The following is a 9,896-nucleotide window of genomic DNA, read 5'->3' as shown; positions in this document are numbered from 1 at the left end:
AATTAGAATAGGGATAAAGTATGTGTGTGTGACAGTGGGAGCAATACAGGGGTGCTTATGGTACTGCAGAGTTATAACTGATGTTAATTTTGATGCATTACGTGCACTGGGTCTTTAAGCGAGCCCAGACCCTGACTCCCATGCTAACCAGGGTTCTAAATTTGCCTATAATTTACTTGGTTAGACAGCAGCAAAGACTCCAGGAGTTGCACAAGAGGAGGGGCTGTGGAAATCATCAAGGACACCACTACAGGAAGAGGGAGGAGGATGTGATGAAGATGAAAGAGGAAAAGGAAGAGGCAGCCATGTACAGGAGGTGTCGATTTTACAAGTACACAGAACAAGGTCTACTGCAGTGCATAAACATATTTTCAGACATGCAATAAGACTGAAAGACCTGTAAGACAACCCCATAATAGTCATGGGAAATGTCAGCGACTGAAGACTCCTGAAAAATATTAACTCTCAGTGCTTTGCAAAACTTTTCAGCACACCCAAAAAGAGCAATAACAATGACGATTTTAGCCAATTTGACTGTAGTGCAACATGATATTGACTAAGTTGCTTATCCACAGTGTCAGTATTTGAAAAATGCTGATCCACATGAGATATTGGCTTCAAGCAGCCGTCATTACTCACAAGACAAGTATCAAGTTGCACAGCAAGGAGGTTAGGGAGGAGGTTTATATTAGGGGGACTTTATTTTTAGAGTGAATTTTCCAATGAATTGTCACAGCTATGCATTTCCACATGAGGTGCACAGGCAGAGCATGGCAATGAGTTTTCTAAGAGAAAGAGTTTTATTTTCTCCAGAAAGTCTAAGCCCTTTGCATTGCATCATATTGTAATTTCTGTTTTGTCATAATCATAATAACAATGACTTAACTATATGTGAATATATTTAAAGTGCTTTACATGATCAGCTAAGAAGTAATATATTTAATTAAACAATTATAACTTCTCTTACGAAGACATTTTATGCTGTCCCAACTGTGTAATATTGCATTGTCACTCATTATCTGTTTATATACCAGCATCCAGTTATGGATGGCTCACAAGAAGAGTTAAAGTTGTTGCCAACTACAATAAATACTTTAAATAAAGTGTTACTGTAATATGTATTTGATTGTAACAACCCAGTCCCCAAATTTAATCCCAGCTTCAAAACAATTATGTAATTTCATTTTCATAAAAGTGTGTTTTATGAAGGGCTTTCTTAGATGATATTGAGGGCCATCAGGAAGGTTTTGTCTGAGTTTAAAGCAAGCTTATGTAACGTTTGACTTAATAACAACTACTATGGCCAGAGGCAAATATGGGGAAATGCTAAATTGTAGCCTAACGGTGTCATGGTTTTGAGTCTTGAGTTTATTTTAGTCATTTCCTGTTTTATTTTGTAATACTCACTTCTACTCTTGTGTTTTGTGCTTTCCTGCCTTTGTGTCTTTTCCCTCCAGTTTTGATTGTCTGCCCTGCCTGATTGACTCTGTCACGTTAGTTACACAGTAACTAGGCCTATATCTAATAACAATATCTATCTAGAGTTTGCTAATATTAGCTAACATTAGCCACCATAAGCTACAAGTCATGCCAGACCAAGTAAGGCAAAATCCCTGGCCTGGGGAGGGTAGTGAATTGAGCAAGGGTGCATTTTATTGCTTATGAATTCAATGCAATGTCTCATTTTGACTTTTAAAAGTTACATTGTGTTAAATAAAACATAACTAAGAACCAATTAAGAGGCTAAACAATTGGAGACTCAAAATAAAAATGGCTGCCTCAATCTGTAGCTGCGGTTGGATGGTTGAACTTATCTAACCAGATCCACCAACAACATGGACCTTTTCTAGATGTGAGGAGGATAAATAAAAATGTCTTATTCTTATCTGCAATGAGATATATCTAACCTTTAGTTAGGAAAGAATTAATAAAAAACAAAATTGCTCTTAGATATCTTTGTCAAAGTGAAGACTACGCTCTCCTGCTCTTAAACAGTCGCCCTCATAAATCACTGCAGGGTTATAGCCTCTGTGTCGTGCTAAAAGAAACACCTGATCGTTTACCAACATGGAGGCCCAAACAGGTGCATTTCAAATCTGCTTTCAGATCCAGCATACAATAGTTAGGTCAGCAGCGCAAATGGAGTTTGGGTAACACACTCTTAATGGACATTATGTCTGTGTCTTGTGTAAGAAAATGTTTGAGAGTGGCAAAACAAGTCGACTTCTACGAATGCTGTTGCAAAATGGGAGCATACAGAGGGAGAAGAGAATAATTTAATCATGACTGAGCCCAGTGTCTGCTGAGGAATGGAAGAAACTGCCTACTTTCACTGAAAACGTTATGTTTGGCATGAACAAACTCATCTAACTCAGTGCTGAACCAGCCATGCCAACTCATTGCTGAAGGCAGTCCATTAACATTACATGTTAAATGGTGTCAAATGTTGTATCCAGGGTCAACAGAACTAAAATCAATCTTTTGCACCTGCTTTTAAAAGCAGTCTCTGTCACAGTATGTAGTATGTATTGTAGATATTATTGGTGTTTAAAAAGAAAAGCTAAGTAAAAAGCTTCAGGTTAAAAGAAGAATTTGGAGATAGTTAGAGCTATCCCTATAGTTCTTGTTCCTTCTCAGGGATTGGTTGAAGTGACCTTAAATAGAACCTCATGCAAGCTAAAAACCATATCTTTGAGAAGTTCAGGATTCATTATTAGGTGATTAAGCAACATTTTAATGGTAAGATTGTGATCTGAAATGTGTATTCTTGATTTTACTTTTTTCATTAAAAACCAATTGATTTTTTTATAGGACAGTTGTTAGGGGACATCTAGACTCTGTGTGCAAGGCCCAGGCATTTAAACAATAACTGGGGGATGACAATGATACATTTCTGCAGTGATTTAATTTACCAAGTGCACCAATGTGAATTGTGAAATACCATGTAATTTAGTTTATCTTTTTTGTTTGGTAAATGTGCCCTTACTTCATTACTTTGGCATCAGTCTGCATTCTGATTGGAATCAAGACTCTATTTACGGTATTCACCAAGTGAAAATTTTTCAGGACTGCCACTGAACTAATTTGTGTATGTGCCAACAAAGTGTCATGGATAAATACATCCACACTCTTGTTACAATTTTAAAGAATTTCTTTGCATTTAGATGCAAAGAAATTCACTTGTAATTCATATCCAGAGTTTTGCTGAAGGCCCATACATTTTGCAGGTGCAGTCTACAGAAACTCTTGATGATTAGCTTGAATATACAAAATGGATGACTGAGTTTAAAACAACTCATCAGTGACAATGAGACTGGGAACATGAAATAGCTCTGCTCATGCCTTATGCAAGAGAACAATTGTCAAAAGTCAGACAACATTTGATTGTACAAAATCCAGTGTGTGCCTTTGCAAGAATGTAAATTTACCAAATTGTAATATCAGTACAACAGTATAACAAGTCTGAAGTTTCAAAAAGCTCTTCTGAATGTATTAGATGGCCTCACATGTTACCATGCACTATGGAAACTATATATATATAATGGAGGCTGGATAGCTCAATTGGTAAGTCACAGGACTTTCACACTTTCACACACTTTCAAATCCCCCTCGGGGCACATTGAGCAATGACCATCATCCAGTGTGGTGAGCAGACCCACCAAGGCTGGAAGCTGAACAGTACTGGAAAAGTATATGGGAGAGGGAGGCATCACACAGCGATGCACAATGGCTGGTGGCTCTGAGAGAGGACCACAGCAACCTCCCTGAACAGAATCCAGTCACCATCACAGCGGCAGACATCCAAGAAAGAGTCTCAGGTATGAAAAATTGGACAGCACCGGGCCCTGACAGGATCCACACCTACTGGCTAAAGAAGCTCACTGCACTCCACGAGCGCCTAGCAGCACAAATGAACCAGCTGCTGAGGGATGGGACGCACCCTGAATGGCTTACCGAAGGGCGTACAATCCTGATCCTGAAGGATCCCGCAAAGGGTACAGTCCCATCCAACTATCGGCCAATAACCTGTCTCTCCACAACATGGAAGCTCATGTCAGGCATCATCGCAGCTAAGATAAGTGGACACATGGATCAATACATGAGCAAAGCACAGAAGGGCATTGGCAAAGGGACCAGAGGAGCCAAACACCAACTCCTGGTAACAATAACAGTCACCCAAGACTGCAGACTGCACAAATTGTGCACTGCCTGGATTGATTACAAGAAAGCATACACACATGGATCACTGAATGCTTGGAGATGTACAACATCAATAGGACTCTAAGAGACTTTGTTGCAAACTCGATGAGGAAACTCAATGAGGCTGTGGAAAACCCCCCTTGAGGCCAATGGCAAGCCACTTGCACAAGTATCCATCAAATGTGGCATATACCAAGGAGATGCTCTGTCCCCACTGCTGTTCTGCATATGTCTGAACCCCCCTAGCCAAATAATCAACAAGACTGGCTATGGATATCGACTCAAGAATGAGGCCACCATAAGTCACCTCCTCTACATGGATGACATCAAGCTATACGCTAAGAGCGAGCGGGACATCGACTCGCTGATCCACACCACCAGGATCTACAGCTCTGACATTGGGACGTCATTCGGGTTTGAGAAGTGCAGTCGAATGGTGACAAAGAAAGGGAAGGTACTCCACACAGAAGGGGTCTCACTCCCAGAAGGAACAATAACAGACATTGAGGATGGTTACAAGTACCTTGGAATACCACAGGCAAATGGCAACCTCGAAGAGGTAACAAGGAAAACAGCAACTGCCAAATACCTCCAACGAGTAAGGCAAGTCCTAAGAAGTCAGCTCAATGGCAAGAACAAGGCCCGGGCAATAAACAGCTACGACCTGCCAGTGATCAGATACCCTGCAGAAATAATAAGGTGGCCAAAGGAAGAGAAACAGACCACAGACGTTAAGACGCGAAAGCTCCTCACCATGCATGGAGGGTTCCATCCCGAATCCAGCACCCTGAGACTGTACGCTAGCCGTAAGGAAGGCGGCCGTGGACTAGTGAGTGTGAGAGCCACTATCCAGGATGAAACATCCAAGACCCACAAGTACATCAAAGATAAGGCCCCAACAAATGACGTGCTCAGGGAATGTCTCAGGCAATGGGGAACAGAGGAAGAGGTGCTGGAGGAGGGACCATCAAGGGAGGACAAACCCCTACATGGGATGTACCACCGGAACATAACTGAAGTGGCTGATATCAAGAAATCCTACCAATGGCTAGAGCGGGCTGGACTGAAGGACAGCACAGAAGCACTCATCATGGCTGCACAGGAGCAGGCCCTGAGCACCAGAGCAATAGAGGCCCAGATCTACCACACCAGACAAGACCCAAGGTGTAGGCTGTGCAAAGAGGCCCCTGAGACAATCCAGCACATAACTGCAGGGTGTAAGATGCTGGCAGGAAAAGCATACATGGAGCGCCATAACCAAGTGGCTGGCATAGTGTACAGGAACATCTGCACGGAGTATGGATTGGAAACCCCAAGGTCAAAGTGGGAAACACCTCCAAAGGTGGTAGAGAACGACCGAACCAAGATCCTGTGGGACTTCCAGATTCAGACTGAATGGCGAACCAACCAGACATTGTGGTGGTGGACAAACAGCAGAGGAAAGCCGTTGTGGTTGACGTGGCAATACCAAGTGATGGCAACATCAGGAGAAAGGAACATGAGAAATTAGAGAAATACCAAGGGCTCAGAGAAGAGCTGGAGAAGGCCTGGAAGGTGAAGGCGACAGTGGTGCCCGTGGTCATCGGAGCACTCGAGGCAGTGACCCCCAAACTGGAGGAGTGGCTACAGCAGATCCCTGGAAGAACACCAGACATCTCAGTCCAGAAAAGTGCAGTACTAGGAACAGCAAAGATATTGCGCACAACCCTCAAGCTCCCAGGCCACGAGCTTGAAGGATGAGAGACCACCCGCGGAGGGTGAAGGACAAAGTTTATATATATATATATATATATAATGAAAGTGTAAATTATGACTACCCCAAAATCTGAATCAAGTATCTGGTCACCACAAAGAAATCAGAGAGGGACTTGTTTTCATTCATTGCTTAAATGGAATTCATCATAACAATTAGGCTGCTTTTAATCCATGGACACATTGTAACTCTTTCTGCATAGACTCTTTGTACATTTTACAGACATAAATTAGGCCTAAGCCTAGTACTGGACTAAAAGATGTTTTGAGTTTTCTGTCCTAGACTGAGCTTAATCTGTGTCCGTGAAATTCATATAGGCTCTACAGTACATGACAGAATCTATAGGTCTACATAATAATTGACTATTAAAAATGCCAAATGTCTCATCCAACATTACAAAACAATGTCAAAATGAAGAAACTGGCTGATAACACTTATTGTGGGGTAAACAGGCACAGTTTAATTATTAAGGTTATTTAAACTTAATTAAAATGGTAAACCAATGAGTATTAGACAAGCATTTTCACTGAAGACAGTAGGCTACTGCATATTTAATGTAGCTGACAGACACAGATCATATCGACATGCTTTTATCATCTTTTTGAGTTTAATTAATGTGCTGGCTAGAATTAATTATCATAGTCATTAAGTCAACAATTAATATAAGACACCTAGTCAAGCTATCATAAGCTAACAGATGATTGTTTGCAGTGCCTGGTCACATCATAGTTAGCTACTCACACTTCGGCTAGCTAACGTTAACTCCTACCAATGCTGCCCGCAGACTTTGGGGAGCACCCTACAGTCCAAAAAGCCACGGGGGTCCTGGATCGTGACAGGGGAGCTCAGTGCGCCCTAGCTCACCCTTGCTTGTCCTGATTGTCCAAGCAAATACATGCATGCATACATGCGTGTTGTGCTCCTATACAGTGGGCTCTTATAGATAAAGACTGTAGGCTGGACAAGTTTAAAGACCCTGTCAGGTGGTGAAGCTTGTGAGAACTGAATAAACTAAGAAATAGAAACTTGGAAACTAGAAAGAAAATAAGTCAAGGTCAAATTTTTTTTGATCTCTTGAGTAAACAAATTATTCAAAGCTATATGTATGTATTAACCAAGGGGGGATACACGCTGATTCCCTCAGAAAATCCCATAGAGAGGGAAAGAATGTGTTACTGTGCGTCTGCTCTTTTTCAATCTGTGTGTTTCAATTGATTTAATTGTGGGATTTTGAATTATTCTTTCAGTGATCAGACTGTGGAGTATTTCTCCAAAACTAAGTGGGAAAGTAGCTGACTATCATAATCTAATAACACTAAACCCCTGCTGATTTTATGGTGAAACGAGGCAGTAAAACATTACTGATTGTTCCTTTTAAATACTATCCTCAAATGTACTCTACGTGTCAGATATAATTTTCTTAGTGACACAGTAGGAAGTCAGTAAAGGGAAGGCTCGCCTGCCTGTATTTGTAAACAACTTAGTAAAAAAGCAAAATTTAAAGATGCTCTTTTTAATCTGAAGAGCAAAGAGATAAAGGACTTTTATTTCATGATAATAATATCTGATAATAATCATTAATGTATTCAGTCTACAGGCAATAGCTTGTGAACACTCTAAATATGAATACAACTTGAAAAAAACTCTTGTCAAAATAAATATTCCATCACTGCTGCTGATTCTGAGAGATAGAGAGTTGGATTAAATTTGCACATATTTTTTAAGGCAGTGACATGGATATTCTTCATAAATTGCTTTGGAGAATGTGAAATAAAAGAAAGATTTCAATCTATGATTTAGTGTGTGACAGATTAGAAAATGACTCAGAGCATCCTCCATAACCTGTTAGTGGGAAACATTTGGGACACAGAAAGAAATGGTACCCTACTTATTGCTCAGCCAAGACACCTAGGAACAGTGTCAGCATACACTCCAGGGCAAGTCTCCATAGATGTGACAGTTATATTTTATTAGTTATATTATATTTCAGTGTCTAAAGGGAAAGGCTTTGAATTGGCCCCCAAGAGAAAAAGAGATGGCGATCAGCATTTGGCAGGCTGCTGTCTGCTGGCTTGAAAGACACATTATCCTTTCCTGCCATCTCCCATCCACTCAGTTTTCTAGTATGTCAATGATGATGATGTTGCCACCATGAATGACAAAAATGCAGCAAACTGAGTTCTCAGTGCTCCAGTATTGACATTTCCATCAAGCTACAACAGTTAGAAACATTTAGGCCAGGAAAAAAGAAAACATGGTGGTGCTTATACCTTACTGTGATGAGGGAATTTTGCCTCCACTACCGCTGATGTGTGGACAGAGTCTGAATGTGTTCCCAATGCCAGAATTTAATTATATAATTTAATGACAAACAAAACAAGGCAGTTGGAAAAACATGACTTAATTAAAGGAATTTAATATTAATAAATGTAACATTTAAAATTGGCAACAAACTTACTATATACTGTAGATCCTTTAGAAGCATCTTCACTGTCTACACTCTCCATTAACAAGTAAATGAATTAGTTTCAACCTACTGAAGTTTTGCCAAACATGTGAAACGACACAAATATTCAACTCTCAAAAGCTTGGCAGTTATCACATTCCACAGGAAAGAATTGGCAAAGATTTTTGGTTGATGGCAGTGTTATTGTTAACACACGTTTTTCCATTGTCCCTCTGACAGGGTTTCACCGCTAAATATTCACACTGCTGACAGATGCTGATCTGCCAAGCTGTGTTAATTTTGCCACTACAGAGGCAGAGAGACAGAATTTCATTTCTTAACATTGCGATGTTGCTTTGAAAAAGTGCAGAAAATATACCCTGAGTTTACCAATTTACTTTCTTCCGAATTTCCTACTTATGTAGTGAGAAGAATTAATTAGCAAGTTTAGCTGCATAATGAGTTGAAAGTTGTTACTCAAATGGGAAAAACACTGAATTAATTACATTTCACACAACTGATCTCTTCTGTAGTGGATATATTTAATTTTCTAAGCTTTGGTAATGTATATAATCTGTGACAGACCATTAACACATCTATTGAATTAAACCGAAAATGAGAGAGAGCAGTAGATATAACGTATGAAAGTGTTGCTTAAACACAGTGCTTAAAAATTCTGAATTAACACTCCATATTAATTCACCAGTTTGAAGAACAGGATGAGGGCAAACAGGATCCAAAAATTCCATGAATTTCTGCTGTGTACATTCATAATGGATCTGTGTAGAATTCAAAATTCCTGAAGAGAGGACAATTGCTTAGATTGTGCAGTGGAAGGTGCAAGATGCTACATTAGTTTTGAGAAAGGAAACCCTGACAATGATGAGTACATGACATCCTCTCAGACACCACAGAAACTTCTACAGTATCTATCAGCTCCAGTAAAGCTCCAATTTAAAATATCAGAAAAAAAGTTTAGCATCCTACAGTGTGCGATCACAAACGTAGAAAAGTGCAGAAAGACAAAAAAAAAGGGGGGGAAAAATAAGCCAAAACAGTGTATTCTGTATACTTACTCTTTGGATTTATTGTAATACTATAGTCACTTGTCTTATACTGCTTCAGCACCACAAAATAAATATGTACAGTATATGCTATCTGATTACAAGATATTTTTAAGAGTCTCACTAAACAAATGAAAAATGATCTTGCAGATAGCTCGAGGGAGTATTTTGTTTCTCCTTCAGTGGTTCCATCAGAGGTGAAAAGAGCACTCAGTTGTTTTACTCGTGTAGGAGTCTTGGTCTTTCGGTTAAATTTTGACTCAACTCGGAATGAGAACAGTTATCTTCAATATTAGTGAGAAATAAAGTCAGTAAAATAAAGTGCTCAAAGTCTTGAACTTTCATTTTGATGGTCACATGGCTACTGCAGGAATTTTTATATGCAACCCAAAGGTGACAACAGCAAGGCAGCCTGCCTACCACTTCTTTCTAT

The sequence above is a fragment of the Siniperca chuatsi genome, linkage group LG18, assembly GCF_020085105.1.
Source record: "Siniperca chuatsi isolate FFG_IHB_CAS linkage group LG18, ASM2008510v1, whole genome shotgun sequence".
Classification (NCBI taxonomy): domain Eukaryota; kingdom Metazoa; phylum Chordata; class Actinopteri; order Centrarchiformes; family Sinipercidae; genus Siniperca; species Siniperca chuatsi.
Note: the sequence above shows the minus strand (reverse complement) of the source record.